Below are 17,157 nucleotides of genomic sequence, written 5' to 3' on the forward strand. Positions count from 1 at the left end.
TATAGTACTGTCATGCTGACCACTTATGTGTACCATTCATTTGCTCCTCATAACAACCCTGGTAGACAGATACTGTCATTAATACTACCTTACCAGTGGGGAAACCGAGGCACAAAGAGATGAAGTCATTTGCTGAAGGTTACCAGGGTTGTAGTTGGCAGTAGTGAGATTTAAAACCACATTGTCAAGAACCTGAGCTCTGACCCACTGTGATATTCTGCCTTCCACCTGTAACAAGGCTCATATTGGGGAGTAGTACCTGACAAAAATTCAGATTCCTGGTTGCACCTCAAATTGAGTTAGACAGACTTTGGGATTCCATGTGAGAGCTTGTGAACCACGCTGCCCCAACATTGTTTTTTAAAATATACCTGACATTCTTGCTTTTCCTTACTGATAAAACTGGGTGAGAAATGAAAGTTCCAGTAAACCATGTGATTTCATATGTGGATTTTACTGTCCTTTGTGGATTATTTTAAACTTCCAGATCTAGTCATTCTATCACATAGGACCTTGCCCTTGTCTTTGTTGTTGTTACTATTGTTTTAAATTCTACCTGAACTTAAAAGTGATTTGCTGAAACCTTTAAAATCTAATTTTAAACTAATTTTTGGAAGAAGAGAACTTGGATTTCTTCCATTCGCTGTTATAACCTTGGGAATCAAAAGTGGATCAGTGATTTCACTAGTTCAGAGTAAATGATGATACGAACCACAACTGGGTTGAGGCGTGCTTTGGACTATCTCTGAAAATAGTTTATCTAAGCAACTTCAGAACGTAAACAAGATTTCTGGGAAAACACTTAAACTACTCGAGAACAATCTGTTTTCAAGTATTCTCAAGCATCTATTTTCATACAAATTACGGGCATGCTGATTAAAAATCAGTCTTCAATGTTATATAGTCATTACAGGCAGATCCCAAATGACCTGCACTACACATCACTAGGGTAGCTAAGTTCTTGTTGTTTATATACCTTAGGGTAGAAAAGCTGCATTACTTTAAGGGTGAATTCCTAAATTCAGATCGCCACCTATTTAGAAGGGTTTTGCCTACAAATTACCATGGCTTTACTTTCTGTAAAGAAAGAGAAGGAAAACAGCTAGCATTTCTTTGCCAGGTGCTCTGGATTGGACATTTTCTTACTTACTCTTTAGGACAGTTTTGTAAGGCAGTTGTCATTGTCCCTGACTCAGATGAAGAAAGTGAAGCTTGAACAAGTGTAATTGTCATAGTGTTGGATTATAGTCTGTAGAATAAAATAAATATTCATGAGTTTGTACTTATGTGAATAAGTGAATAAATATATCAAGGGGAGGGGAGGATAATGTACAAGTCTTACTTATAAAAGAATTTCACTTAATAAATCTAAAAGGAATGAGGGAAATAGGAAATCACCATTAGGATACTCCAGTAATAAGTTATTACAAGCAAGAAGCACTGATGAATGCTGAAATTTTTGTGGAAAGTTATGATGAGAAACAAGATATTTGCATAGTTTAAAAGTATCTCTCTACAAAATACTTACTAGTCGCTAAAGGAAAAGTAGAGCAGTGCAGAAACCCAGTCAACACCACCTTAGGTGCTTAAAGTCAACGTGATCAGGTAAGACATCTTGATGTGCATCTTCTCATGTGATGCACTGAGAAGGGCATGACACCATTGCTTTGGCTTTCTTGCCCCACTCCCCCCCACCCCCCGCAAGCATAACTCTAATCATGAGGGAAAAAATCATCAAGGCAACCTCAAATGGAGGGGCATTTCACTATTGAAAAGTATCAAACTGATGAAAGGTTAAGGAGAAACTGAGGAATTGTCAAAGACTACAGGAGACAAGGAGCCATGACAACTAAATACAGCATGGGATCCTATTGGATACTGGACTAGAAAAAGTGTTAATGAGAAAATTGGTGAAAACTTAATAAGATATGTAGTTTAATTAGTATTAATATGTCAATATTAATTGATAATTGTACCATGGTTATGAAAGATGCTAACATTAGGAAGCTGGGTGGATTATATATGGGAACTCTTTGTATTTTTACAAATTTTCTGTAAGTCTAAAATTACTTGAAAATCAAGTTTAAAAATAGTGAAGCTGAGAGAGGTTGAGTCACTTGTTCAAGGTCACACAGTGACTGAGTGTATGTCAGGATCCAGCTCTTTCTCTTCCAAGCCAGTTCTCTTCTCATGCAACTGCCTTCCCTCTCTATTTATAAAATTATCACATACAACTTTGTTGTAAACCCAGAATTGCTGACTTAGAACTTCATTAGACTTGGGTCTTCTTTCTCTCTCCCCTACCTTTATTTCTACTTCTTTTCTAAATTTCCTGTGCATCTATACTTTTTCTACTCCTGTTTCTGTTCCTATTTTTATCCAGTTTTCTATTACCACTACTCAGGTACTCATTCAGTCACTCAAGACATTTACTGAGCACCCACTATGCCATATAGCCTTCTCCTTTTTTTCAGACATATTCTTTTAAATAAGAAATTAGCGATGTATGATGCAAATTTACATTATTCTACACCTAAACTTTGGTTCTGTCAAAACTGGATACACAAAATATATACACTTTCTTCAGGGAAGGAATATATATCTATTTCTTGGAACACTGGAGAATCTCAAAGACAGCAGAGAGAATATTTGCTTCATTACAGGACTGTTTGTCACTTTGGGGAGAGGCCAGTGCATTTATTCATGCATTCAGTCATTCAGTTAACGTACTGTCAGCACTTTTCAGAAGCAGGACATCATGGTGGCTAAGTGCTTCTACAGCTGCCAGAAGCTACCAGTCTTAAACTGTAGTCAGGCACAAACTACTACAGAAAAAAGGCAGAAAGTACATGCAGTGTGAGTGGCACAGATGGTGGGAGCTGCAGTGTCTGGGTCAGCGCTCTCTACTCAGGTCTGGAGTGTGGGATAGCTAGGGTACAGGGGGAACACTAGGGAGGGGAGGACATTCTGCACAGGGAGACAACCAGTTCTTGTCATGAGCAAGACTCATTCATGGCCTGTAGAGTCAGCTTGCTCCTGATTGTCAGTAGAACGTGATCAAGAGCCAGGAATTTCCTGAATTTTAATAGCTTTTACACAGTGACTTAACTGTGATTTGGGAAAAGGGAAGAAAATCCTTATGCCTTTCAGGCAGTGTTGCATAACATTCATTCTTAGGAAAATATGGTTCAAGTGCGATTGAAAGTGCAATCATGAAATAACTGAAATGGCTTGGCTTACATTAAGGAAGGCCAGGAGATGTCATTAAAATCAATTTAAATTGTGGCTTGGAAGCAATGTTTGCCCCATTGCCCCTTCTCCTCCCTGATGGCGAGGCTGGTGCACACCAGTCCCTTCTGAAAAGATGACTTCTGAAAAGGAAGTCATCTTTTTATCCCTGCAGGTACATAGAAGCACATGCAAAGGGTCAGCCCTCACGTGGCCAGTCAGGATCTGTGCTGGGGGTGGGCTGAGTCCTGCTTTGCTTGCTTGGGAGGCAGGTCTCCTTCAACCCTTTTCATCTGGACAGACCTCTCTGTAGCTACGTTCTGAGCCAAAACTCTGAGAAGCCAGTGTTCTCTCCTTCTCTTTTCCAGTTGAGCAGCCTCACTTCCCAGCCACCCACAAAGTCTCTTGCTTTGACAGTTTCAAGTCATATTGTTCTCCCTCCCTCCCCCACTTTCTTCCTCTATCCAGCCTCTACCCCTAGTACACATTCCTTTTTATCTTACTGGTTTTTAACTCCTCTTAGAATAAATTGCAGAGACATTTAACTTTTCTAGAGGAGACAAAGGCATTCTTTTCAACAAAAGCATAATTTCACCAGAGCTCACATACTGTAGCACATGTGGTTGAGAGAAGATGAGAGGCAAATAGAAATTGAAGATCATGCTTGTTCCCTATGTGTTCACCTCTTTTTCTTATGAAGCTCTGTGGTGGAATATGAGGAAGAGGGATGTATTTTGTAATTACAGTTCTGAGTCACTAGTTCTCAAACCTTATGCCTCCTCAGTGTGGCCCCTGATGACATTTGGGGATGGAGCTTGTCATGGTCTGCACCTACAGCTGGTCCTCAGGATCTGTCAACAGAATGATTTTTGGTTCCATAACCTCCCATTGCCTATAGGCACTCTTTTGTGTAACACATCATTGATTTCTCCAGCTAAGGGCTGCTTTTTGGGTTCAAGACGCTATTAACATACTCACTTTTTTCTATGCCCTACAGGAGTACTTTCTGTTTGTTGAGTAGTTCTTAGCAAGACTATTTGTCTGGGTTCTCCTTTCAGACTACTTGGTCCAAGAGCAGGTCATGAGCCCAAAAATAGACTGCAGTTGTGGGACCCCAGGAGATTCTGGAAGAACTGCACCTGCCTCTTTGCCCCCAGTGACCTTCTCCAAACCCCCTCTGTTTTGGTCCATCTAAGCAGTCATCAACCTGCTTCTCTCACCACACAAACATGGGCAGTCAAAAGTGACACTCAGTTGTTGCTTGTTCATTCCAGATGTCACTTCAACATTTTAAAGGCCATTCCTTGAATTAAGAATGCCAAGGTGCAGCTTAACTCCCTGGGAAAGAATTACACGGGTAAATAGACATCTGCCCAGAAAAGGATTGTTTGAGCCTGAGTCCCTCCGTAAGTGATGATCATCACTTTGGCACATTCCAGCGTCTAAAAATCTGACTGGTTACAGCCAAGGGAAGAACATTTCAGCACAATAAGGAAAAAGTATGAAAATGATCATGGGAGGGGGAGGGACAGTGATCTCATGTTCAGATGTGTTCCTTCTCTTGAAATATTTTTGAAAAAAATAGTTTTAAATTTGTACATTCAACCATATTAGAAAAATTCTCTTTCAAGACTCCCTCTCCCCTCCTTTATGCAGACAGCTAAGAAAATCATCTGTTCAGGACTGCTATACACACTTTCTTCTTCATACCTGGACACTCATGAGATAAATTGTTAATAAAGCCGCCTCAGGACAAGGGAAGTTTCAGCTTATGTTGGAAAACCAGATTTCCCCTTGGCAAGGCACCTCTCCCCAGAGGCACACCTCTGAGAGCAGACAGTCGATTCATTCTCCAGAGCATTTCACTGCACATTCCAGGCTTAACAGAAATCTCTGTCCAGAAATTTCTGAACTAAAAAATACAGTAGGCAGCTAAACCACAGAGACTGTGCAGTGCAGGGCAGTGTGCTAAGAGCAAGGTTATGGCACCTCTGCCCTGGAGCCAATTGACAGCGTGTCACAGGTGCAGATCAGCACCCGTGGGATTCTGCTCACACACAGGAGCACTCAGAAAATGGCAGGGCTGGGAGTGAGAAGGGTCACACACATCGTTACTCAGGGTACAGCTCTGGAGTCGGCCTGCTTTGCTTCTAGACCACCATTCCCAGCCATGTAACTTCAAGCCAACTACCTAAACCCTCAGCTTTCGATACAGATAATAATAGTACCCACCTCAAATGGTTTCTGTGAATATTCAGAGAGATGACAGGTGTAAAGCACTCGGCAAGGACTGGAGTCACAGTAATGTCTGTTCAATGTTGGTTACAAAAAAAGACCCACTAAAATAACTGCACTTTCAGGATAATTAATAATAATAGATCTCATTTTTCAAATATTATGTCTCAGTTAACAGATGAGAAAACTGAGGCTCCAGAGACTCTAATTAAATGACCTATCGTTTCAGAGCTAGGATTTGAACCCAGGTGATCTGGTTTCCAGAGCCAAAGTTCTTGGCTCATATACCTGGTTCCATTGGATTAAAGCTGAAGGAGCTTTTTCCCCTCACCTTGGTTCTCTTTCTCTGAATAAAAAAACATTTTCTTCACAACAGGTGCAAAATATTATGACTTAAAACATGCTAACCTCCTTGTTGGCTTTTACCCATTTGTTCACTTCCAGATTTGAAAATGAGTCACCTCTTTTGATTTGGGAGACTGTGGTCCTTGAAATGGTGGGGAGAATGCATTATAAGGTGGCTGAGAATATTGTCACAGGACATTAGGATGAGTTGGCATTTCCAAATGACCCAGGCAGAAGGAGGATTTCAGGTCTGCAATTTTTAAAGTTACGCTTTCCACTTTGAGGTACTGGATGCCTGAGAATGTAGGATGCCCAAAATATCAAAAATTCTACTTTATGTCTTTATCTTCCTCCCTTGACCACACCATCTCTGCTATATTTTTCCTCATCTTTATTTCTACTTTGCACAAAACCTACATCCCCAACAGGAATGGCTTTTGAAATTCCAAATCTAAAGTCTTATCTGTACTTCTGAAAGGATCAGAGGGAGGAGCCTGTGCTCAGAGCTGGGGCAGCGGGAGAAGATGACAGAGAAGGGCTACCCAACATCTTGTGAATCAGGACCTCCGTGTCTGTGCTTAAGTTTAAACATCTAATGTGGTTTTCTTGAACAATTGTTTCTAATGGTCAGCTTAGTAAAGGAAAGGGCTTTAAGATATCAGAATATTTTTAAAATAGACACATGCCTGGAACCCAGCCCCAGGAATGTCTGGCTCCATGGATACATGGTGGGGCCAGGGATCTATATTTTTAAAAAGCTCCACAAGATAATTTCTTTCTTCAATTTTTTATTGTTTATGCTATTTTAGTTGTCCCAGTTTTTCCACCTTCATCCTCCTCTACCCAGCCCACTCCTCCATTCCTTAGTCAATCCCTATACTGTTGTCTACGTCCATGGGTCCTTCATATATGTTCTTTGACTAATCCCCTCACCTTTCAAGTAGACTCCACCTCCCTCTTCCCCTGTTGCAGTTGTCAGTCTATTCCATGATTCTGTGCCTCTGGTTGTTTTGCTCATTAGTTTATTTTATTCATAGAGTCCTCTTATAAGTGACATCATAAGATATTTGTTTTTTGCCAACTGGCTTATTTCACTTAGCATAATAGTCTCCAGTTCCATCCATGCTGTTGCAAAAGATAGGAATTCCTTCTTTTTCACTGCTGCATAGTGTCCATTGTGTAAACGCAACAACAGGGTTTTGTAAATTATTGTTGTTGTTCAGTTACAGTTGTTCCAATTTTTCCCCCATTGCTCTTCCCTTTCCTGCCCCACTCCCAGAGTCAATCCCCACCCCATTGTTCATGCCCGTGAGTCCTCTATTCATGCTCTTTCTCTTGTCCCTTCCCCTATTTTTCCCCATTATCCCCTTCTCCCCTCCCCTCTGATCGCTGTCAGTTTTTTCTTTATTTCCATGTCTCTGGTTCTGTTTTTGCTCATTCATTTGTTTTGTTGATTAGGTTCCACTTTTAGTTGAGATCATATGGTATTTGTCTCTCACCACCTGGCTTATTTCACTTAGCATAATATTATCCAGTTCTATCCATGCTGTTGTGTAGGATAAGGGTTCCTTCTTTGTTTCTGCTGTGAAGTAGTCCACTATGTAAGTGAACCACAGTTTTTTGATCCACTCGTTTACCGATGGGCACTTAGGCTGTTTCCAGCATTTGGCTATTATAAATAATGCTGCTATGAACATTGGGATATATAGGTTCTTTTGAATTGGTGTTTCAGGATTTTAGGATACAATCCCAGCAGTGGGATAACTGGATCAAAAAACAGTACCTCTTTAGTTTTTTGAGGAAATTCCATACTGTTTTCTGTAGTGGCTGCGCCAGTCTGCATTCCCACCAAAAGTGCACTAGGGTTCTCTTTTCTCCACAACCTCACCAGCATTTGTTATTTGTTGATTCTTTAATAATAGCCATTTTGGCAGGTGTGAGGTGATGTCTCACTGTGGTTTTAATTTGCATCTCTCTGATGGCCAGCGATGCTGTGCATTAATAATGTGCCTGTGGGCCATCTGTATGTCCTTCTTAGAGAAGTGTCCATTCAGGTCCTTTGCCCCTTTTTTAATTGAGTTGTTTGTCTTTCTAGTGTTGAGTCATATGAGTTCTCTATGTATTTTGAAGATTAAACCCTTGTCTGATGTATCATTGGCAAATATGGTCTCCCATACAGTCGGTTTCCTTTTCATTTTGATAATGGTTTCTTTAGCCATGCAAAAGCTTTTTAATTTGATGTAGTCCCATTTGTTATTTTTTTCTTTATTTCCCTTGCCCTAGGAGATGTATCAGCAAAAATATTCCTGCATAGTACATCTAAAATTTTACTGCCTATGTTTTCTGCTAGGATTTTTATGGTGTCACGACTTAATACTTAAGTCTTTTATCCATTTTGAGTTTATTCTGGTATATGGTGTAAGTTCGTGGTCTAGTGTTGTTTGTCTGTGTGTGTGTGTGTGTACCAGTCCAGTTCTCCCAACACCGTTTATTAAAGATGCTATCTTTATTGTATGCTCGTGCCCCCTTTGTCAAATATTAATTGACCATCGAAACATGGGTTTATTTCTGGGCTTTCTATTCTGTTCCATTGATATATGTATCCATTCTTATGCCATTACCAGACTATTTTGATTACAGTGGCCTTGTGGGAAAGTTTGATATCTGGTGTTGTGGTCCCTCCAACTTTGTCCTTTTTTAAGATTGCTGAGGCTATTCAAGGTCTTTTTTGGCTTCATATAAATTTTTGGAAAATTTCTTCTAGATCTGTGAAATATACCATTGATATTTTAATAGGAATTGCATTGAGTCTACAGATTGCTTTGGATAGTATGGACATTTTAATGATGTTAATTCTTCTAATCCATGAACATACTATATGCTTCCATTTATTTGTATCTTCCTCACTTTCTTTTTTCTCCAGTGTCCTATAGTTTTCCAAGCACAAATCTTTTACCTTCTTGGTTATATTTATTCCTAGGTACTTTATTTTTTGTGTTACTATAGTAAATGGGATTTTTTTCTTAGCTTCTCTTTCTGATAGTTCATTGTTGGTGTACAAAAGTGCCATCGATTTCTGAATATTGAGTATGTACTTCACTACTTTGCTGAATTCACTTATTAGGTCAAGTAGTTATTTGGTGGAGCCTATTGGATTTTCTGTGTACACTATCATGTCATCTGCAAATAATGATGGTTTTACTTCCTCCTTTCCAATTTGGATGACTTTTATTTCTTCTTCTTGTCTGATTGCTGTGTTTAGGACTTCTAGTACTATGTCGAATAAGAGAGATGAAAGCAGATATCCCTGTCTTATTCCTGGTCTTAAGAGAAAGGCTTTTTAGTTTTGTGCATTGAGTATGATGGTAGCAGGAAGTTTTTTGTATATGGCCTTTATTATGTCAAGGTATGCTCCCTCTATTCCCAGTTTGCTGGATGTTTTTATTATGAGTGGGTGCTGGATTGTATCAAATGCTTTTGCTATATCTGTTGATATGATCATGTGATTTTTGCCTTTCATTTTGTTTATGTGATGTACCCTGTTTATTGATTTGCAAGTATTATACTATCCTTGCATCCCTGGAATAAATCCCCCTTGATTATGGTGTATGATCTTTTTAGTGTATTGCTGCATCTGATTTGCTGATATTTTGTTGAGGATTTTAGCATATATGTTCATCAGAAATATTGGTCTTTAATTTTCTTTCTTTGTTGCATCTTTACCTGGTTTTGAAATTAGGATAATACGGGCCTTATAAAAAGAGTTTGGGAGTTTCACCTCCTCTTGAATTTTTTGGAATAGTTTGAGAAGGATAGCTATTAGTTCTTCTTAAATGTTTGGTAAAATTCGCCTGTGAAGCCATATAGTCCAGAGCTTTTGTGTGCCTGGAGTTTTTTAATTACTGCTCCAATTTCACTAGTTGTTATTGGTGTATTCAAGCTTTCTGCTGCTGCTTGATTCAGTTTTGGAAGGGTGTATATTCTAGAAATTTGTCTGTTTCATCCAGGTTATCCAATATCTTGGCATATAGTTGTTCATACTCATTTCTTACAATCCTTTGCATTCTGTGGTACCATTATTACTTCTCATCTTTCCCTTCCGATTTTATTTGTTTGGGTCCTCTCGTTTTTCTTGATGATTCTGGTTAAAGTTTTGTCAATTTAGTTAATATTTTTAAAGAACCAGCTCCTGGATTAATTGACCATTTGAACTGTTGGTTTTTTTTTTTACTCATATCATTTTATTCTGCTCTGATCTCGATTATACCCTTCCTTCTACTTTGTGCTTTGTTTGTTGTTGTTCCTTTAGTTCTTGTAGATGTAGGGTTAGGTTGTTTATTTCAAATGTTTCTGTCTTCTTTAGGTGGACCTGTATTGCTATGAACTTCCCTCCTAGGACTGTTTTTGCTATGTACCATAAGTTTTGTGTTGTGTGTTCATTTTCATTTATTTCCAGATACTTTTTTATTTCTTCCTTGATCTCATTGTTAATTCATTTATTATTTAATAACCTATTATTTAGCACCCATGTATTTGAATGTTTTTTAGTTTTTTTCCTTCAGATTGGTTTCTAGTTTCAAGCCATTGTGATCCAAGAAGATGCTTGATATGATTTCAATTTTCTTGAATTTGTTAAAGCTTGTTTTGTGTCCTACCATGTGGTCTATCTTTGAAAATGATCCATACACATTTGAGAAGAATGTATATTTTACTTCTTTGGGATGAAATGTTCTATAGATATCAATTAAGTCCATTAGATATAGAGTTCTATTTAATGCCACTATATCCTTGTTGATTTTTTTCATGGAGGATCTATCCATTGTTGAAAGTGGAGTGTTAAAATCCCCTACAATGATTGTATTGCTATTAATCTCTTTCTTAAAGTCCTCCAAGATTTTCTTTATATGTTTAAGTGCTCCTATATTGGGTGCATATGCATTTACAAGAGTTATATCCTATTGTTGGACTACTCTCTTAAGTATTATATAGTAACCTTTTTCTCGTGTTATGACCTTTGTTTTGAAGTCTATTTTGTCTGATATGAGTATTGCTACCCCAGCTTTTTTTTATGTCCATTTGCATGGAATATTTTTTCCATCCCTTTACTTTCAGCTTGTGTAAATCTTTTGCTCTCATGTGGGCCTCTTGTAGACAGCATATATCTGGGTCATGTTTTATTATCTATCCAGCTACCCTAAGTCTTTTGATTAGAGCATTTAAGCCATATACACTTAAGGTTATTATTCATAGGTACTTATTCATTGCCATTTTTTTCCTTTGTACCTATGTTCCCTCTCTCCCTGTCTCTTCTTCTTCAAGCAGTCCCTTTAGTATCTCTTGCAATGCTGGTTTGGTGGAGATGTACTCTTTTGCCTTTTTTGAAATCTGGGAAGCTCTGTATTTCACCTTCTATTTTAAACGAGAGCCTTGCTGGATAGAGTAGTCTTTTTAAAAAATATGTATTTTATTCATTATACTATTACAGTTGTCCCATTTTGCCCCCTTCACTCCCCTCCACCCTGTACACCTCCTCCTACCCACATTCCCCACCTTTAGTTCATGCCCATGTGTTATACATATTAGTTCTTTGGCTTCTACATTTCCCATACTATTCTTACCCTCCCCCTTTCTATTTTCTATCTACCATCTATGCTGTTTATTCTCTGTACCTTTTCCCCCTCTCTTCCCCTCCCACTCCCATGTTGATAACCCTCCATGTGATCTCCATTTCTGTAGTTCTGTTCCTGTTCTAGCTGTTTGCTTAGTTTGTTTTTGTTTTTGTTTTAGGTGTAGTTGTTAATTATTGTGAGTTTGCTGTCATTTTACTGTACATGTTTTTTATCTTCTTTTTCTTAGCTAAGTCCCTTTAACACTTCATATAATAAGGGCTTGGTGATGATGAACTCCTTTAACTTGACCTTATCTGAGAAACACTTTATCTGCCCTTCCTTTCTAAATGAAACCTTTGCTGGATAGAGCAATCTTGGATATAGGTACTTGCCTTGCATGACCTGGAATACTTCTTTTCAGCCTCTTCTTGCCCTTAAGGTCTCTTCTGAGAAATCAGCTGACAGTCTGTTGGGAATTCCTTTGTAGGTGACTGTCCCCTCATCTCTTGCTACTTCTAGGATTCTCTCTTTAATTTTAATCTTGAGTAATGTAATTATGATGTGCCTTGGTGTGTTCTTCCTTGCATCCAACTTCTTTGGGACTTTTTGAGCTTTCTGGGCTTCTTAGAAGTCTATTTTCTTTGCCAGACTGAGGAAGTTCTCCTTTATTATTTGTTCAAATGTTTTCCACTTGTTGCTCTTCCTCTTTTCTTTCTGGTACCCCCATAATTCAGATGTTGGAACCTTTCAAGATGTCCCAGAGGTTCCTAAGCCTCTCCTCATTGTTTTGAATTCTTATTTCTTTCTTCTTTTCTGGTTGAATGTTTCTTTCTTCCTTCTCGTCCACTGTAGGGGATCGGCTTGCTTTGGTCTGGCAAATATGACTCAGCCCTGTATGGAAAACTTACAGAAGCAAGGTAGTGGGCAGGAACCAGACCTTCAAACTGAGTTTTCCCATGGAAGTCAGACATAGAAAATGCATACAGACTGTTATGGCTTGCTCTTGCTAGAAATCCATGACCCTGGTCTAAAACAACAAATGTGTATTGTCTATCTTCAAGGTAATTTCCAAAGCCTGTGGAATTTCCCCAAAGGCAAAGCTAATCAGCTCGCCGCCTTTCCCTTCTGAATGTTATTTTCATTTCCTTGCTTATACTTAAAATGTAGACACTAATATTCTATGTAATATATAATAAATCCTCCTTTCACGTAAAAGAAAGAAAAACCTGTTTTCTTTCACCCAAGAAAAACAGTAAGAGTTTGTCTAGGCAGAGGTTGAGGCGCTCTCCTCTTGAGAGAGTGGCCAAGGCACTCAGAGGTGCTCTCCCCTTGAGAGAGTAGCTGTGCTGGTCCCTTTTTCTCCACAGAATTGCTGTAGCCTTTGCATTTATTCTTATCTTCAGTCACAACAGGTAGATTCTGCTGGCTGAAGTTTGCCACAGTCCACATTGTCGATTTGAGTCCCAGTTTCCTTCCCATCACTATTGGTTCCCTTTAGATTTTCCTTTATTTCATTTATAGCCTTCATTTTTTCATCTAATTTGTGACCAAATTCAGCCAATTCTGTGAGCATCCTGATTACCAGTGTTTTGAACTGTGCATGTGATCAGTTGGCTATCTCGTCATCACTTAGTTGTATTTTTCTGGAGCTTTGATCTGTTCTTTCGCTTGGGCCATTTTTCTTGTTTTGATGCTCCTGTTGTGTAGTAAGGGGCAGAGCCTTAAGTGTTCACCAGGGCAGGGCAACCCTTGTCCTTGTGTTTTGATGCCGTGTGTGGGAAAGAGGTCTCAGGGGGAATAATCCTGCTTGCTCCACTCTCTGCAGGTTTTCAGTCACTTCTCCCACTTCCCACAAGCAAATTGGGCCTTTCTAGTGCTGATTTCCATGTGGGAGTGTTTGTCTATGTTCTAGGACCCTGTGGATCTCTCCAATGAACTCTCCTATGAGGCTGGGTGTTTCTCCCACTGCCTCAACCCCCACAGGTATTTTCAGTCAGAGGCTCTGGGACCCCAGGTTGTGTGGTCTGTCCCACTCCCCAGTTGTTTTTCCCAATTTATCTGCTTGTGAATGTGGGACCACCCAGTCCACAATCTGCTGCTTCACTGGGTCTGTCCACTGCCGCCTTGCTGCGAGTCTTCTCTGTCCAGCTGCCCATCTCTGCCCCTCCTAATGGTCTGGATGAATGTGTCTTTTTTAACTTCTTGGTTGTCAGACCTCTATGCAGTTTGATTTTCTGTCAGTTCTGATTGGTTTTTTGTTTGTTTGTTTTTAAATTGTTGTCCTTCTTTTGGTTATGCCAGGAGGCACAATATATCTATCTACGCCTCCATCTTGGTTGGAAGTCTGGATAGAGTAGTCTTGGTTGCAGACCCTGTTTTACATTATTTGGAGTATTTCATGCCAGTTCCTTCTGGCTTGCAGTGTTTTTGTTGAGAAATCAGCTTGTGCCCTTATCAGAGCTCCTTTTTATGTTACTAGCTGTTTCTCCTTTGCTGCCTTTGTCTTTAAATTTTGCCACTTTAATTATGATGTATCTTGGAGTAGGCCTCTTTGGATTCATCTTGATTGGGACTCTCTGTGCTTCATGAACTTGCATGACTTCTTCTTTCACCAAATTAGGGAGGTTTTCTGTTGTTATTTCTTCAAACATATTTTCTACCCCTTTCTCCCTTTCTTCTGTTTCTGGTAGTCCTATGATGCAAATATTGTTACATTTCATGTTGTCCCAAAGCTTCTAAATGATCCTCATTCTTTTTAAGTCTTTTTTCATTTTGTTGCTCTGCCAGGGTGTTTTTTTCTATCTTGTCTTCCAACACTCTGATTCAATCCTCTGTTCATCTAGCTTGCTTTTAATTCCTTCTAGTGTGTTCTTCATTTCCACCTGGTTCTTATTCATAGTTTGTATGTTTTTTTACATGCTGATATAGTTCCTCCTAAGTTCATGTGGTTCCCATAAAGTTGCTTGTAGTTCTGATTAAACCCCTTGAGCATTCTTATAACCATATTTTGAATTCTATGTCTGATAAATTTTTTGCCTCAATTTCATTTAGCTATTTTTCTGGGGATTCCTTCTTTCCTTTCAGTTGGAGTTGTTTCTTTATTTCCCTGTTTTACGTGGCTCTTTTTGTTTGTTTCTAATTATTAGACTGATCTGCTTTGACTCCCTGTCTTTGTGGGGTGGCCACATAGGTAATTACCATTTTCTCATATTAAAGTGGGATAATTTTTCAATTTCACATAATTCTCTGGACATTTAAGCAGGATAATGTATAAATCACCTATCACAGGATAGGTACTCAATAAATGGTAACCAGTGTGATCCATGCCAAATGAAAGACAAGGACTGTATGTGCCCTGAGTGTGGAAGAGAGACCACGTGGGCTACATTTCCCTTGAGGATGACCAAGGTTTCAGATACTTGGAGGTTGGAAAGGGTTTTGCCAGATGCAATTATGAACTTCACCACTAAGGAGGTTTCAGATACTATGTTATATACTCCTGAGTACAACATGCTGTTGAGTTGGCTTCGTGTCCTAGTAACCCCATGAGTGAGTGATGTGCACAGTGTCAGCCCTGCTCAGCTCCTGTAGACTCACGCTTTTTCTTCTTTTACGGAGTCAACCATCTCATATTTGGCCTTCCTTTTTTCTGCTGCCTTTTGTTTTTCTCAGCATTATTGTTTTTCCCAAAGTTCCCTTCCTTCTCATGTGTGCCCAACACAAGATAGCTTCAGTTTTGGTTTTGCCTCCAGTGGTTTCAGGACCCACTTATTTATCTCTCTGTGAATCCTGGGTATTTGTAGAGCTTATACTCCTACCATCCACCAAATGTAGGAATGTCTTCTGTGAAGATTCTCATTCAGTTTTTACTAAAATCTTTGTAAGACAGACTTCACTCCATTTCAATGAGCCTATTATGTCGATGGGGCTCCCTGGGGGTGGGGGGAAACAGAAATTGTGTTTTCCTTGGTTTAGTTCTCTTAAGGCTAAGTATCCTCCATATCATCAAAACTTACATCATTCTTCAGTATAACTCTTAAAAATAAGGCTGCCTCGTCTGTTCTGAGACTCTTCCTTCTTACAGTGGAGTAATCCCCCTACTCTTAATGCCTACTGATTTTACTGTTGTTTTTCCTATCAGCAGTGTCTGATTGTTCGCCTCATTCAAGGTGAACCAAAACCCCTAGACAAATGGCTGTCAAGCTCATCTTTTCTCTGTGCATGAGTTGCTTTGTTGTTTTCTCCCATGGATGTAATATTTTATATCTAAGTCTACTAAATTTAATCTTTTTGAAAATTCAAACCTGCTGAAATTTTTAAAATTTTTAATCTTAATTCAGTTATGTATTAAATTGGCTACCACTCCCGATTTTTTTAATGTTCAGGTTTGGTAAATGTGTCTCATGTATATTTATTCAAATTGTTGGAAAGATATCAAACCAAATAGGAATTAATAGAATGTCTTATGGCACATCACTAGTTACTGCTCTTTAGGTTGGCCTTAAACCAACAATCACTTCTTTGCGAAGTGTTTTTAAACGAGGTATGATTTTCCTTAGCTCTACAATCATCCAACATATGTTTCTCATATGTCTCTAAGTATAGTTTGAGATACTCTGTGAAATAACTTCCTAAAACCAAGACAAATTAATGGTATGTGAGTCAAATTATCCTCTCAAAATAAAAGAAAAATTTGGTTAATTTGACAATTCACTCTTTGAGGATGTCTAATTTTTCTTCAATTTATTTAGATGATAATGATGATGATGCAAATAACATAGATAGTGTTAATTCTGTGCTTTGTAATAGGGACTTGACCAAACACTTTATATACCTAGTCACATTTAGCTCTCATAAAAGCTGAAGGGTGGGAATCATTGGTTTATTTTACAAATAAGAAAACAGAGTTAGAAAGGCTACATAATTTGCTCAATATCACATAGCTAGAAAGTGACTAAACCCAGATGAAACTCAGGCTTTCTATATAGGTAGTATTGTGCATCTAGTTGCACAATAAACAGTTATATCATGGGGAAATAAGTAATCATGAATAAAGAAATGGAGGCATAAAATGCTGATTTGTTTGCGGGATTTCGGGGGTGACCAACCAGGACCAGAGCAGCATCTTCCACGGTGAGTTGTGTGGGAGTTCAGTGTGCACTCTGTGGAAAAATAGTGCTCTGTGTTCTAACATATATGCCACATGCTGGGCAAACAATAAGGTTTGTTGTTGTTTTTTTCATGGCAGGACTTCTTGGGCCATTTATTATGCTAGTATACATTGGAACACTCAAAACGCAGTGTATCACAAACATACTTGAGTATCGAGTGCCTGTAGGCCTGGTACCTCTTACAGAATGTGCTCTGGGAAACTGCCATGTTAGGGAGGCATAAGGGGAGAATTTAGGGTCTGGGGACCCTATATTTGTCATTGAGGGGAGAATAAGGGTCGGGGACTTAGTGCCTCGTCTCTTGTAGCAGTGTGGACACAAATCCTCAAGAGCTAGATATGATGCAGGGAAGGAAGTAAGGATTCAGCAGGGCAGATTCTGGCGAAGATGAGGTGTAGGTCCCTCCAGTCCTGGCATGTGGGCCTGAGCCATATGGGTTTACGAAGTAAGACCTTAATCTCATGATTCAGATTTCATAAGCCTCACACAAAACAAGTTCCATTACTTTATTATTACACTTCACACTTTAAAAATTACACAGACACTAAAATTGTATATAAGTCATTAGG

At 39.0% G+C, this 17,157-nt stretch overlaps 1 protein-coding gene across 2 annotated transcripts in view; it reads left to right on the forward strand.

Annotated features, from left to right (window-relative positions):
• PLCE1 (phospholipase C epsilon 1) overlaps window positions 1–17,157 on the forward strand; it is a 343,613-nt gene that overhangs the window by 205,023 nt on the left and 121,433 nt on the right. The window lies entirely within an intron of this gene.

Source organism: Sturnira hondurensis, unplaced genomic scaffold (genome assembly GCF_014824575.4).
Source record: "Sturnira hondurensis isolate 20B ecotype Veracruz unplaced genomic scaffold, ASM1482457v3 Scaffold0005563, whole genome shotgun sequence".
NCBI lineage: Eukaryota > Metazoa > Chordata > Mammalia > Chiroptera > Phyllostomidae > Sturnira > Sturnira hondurensis.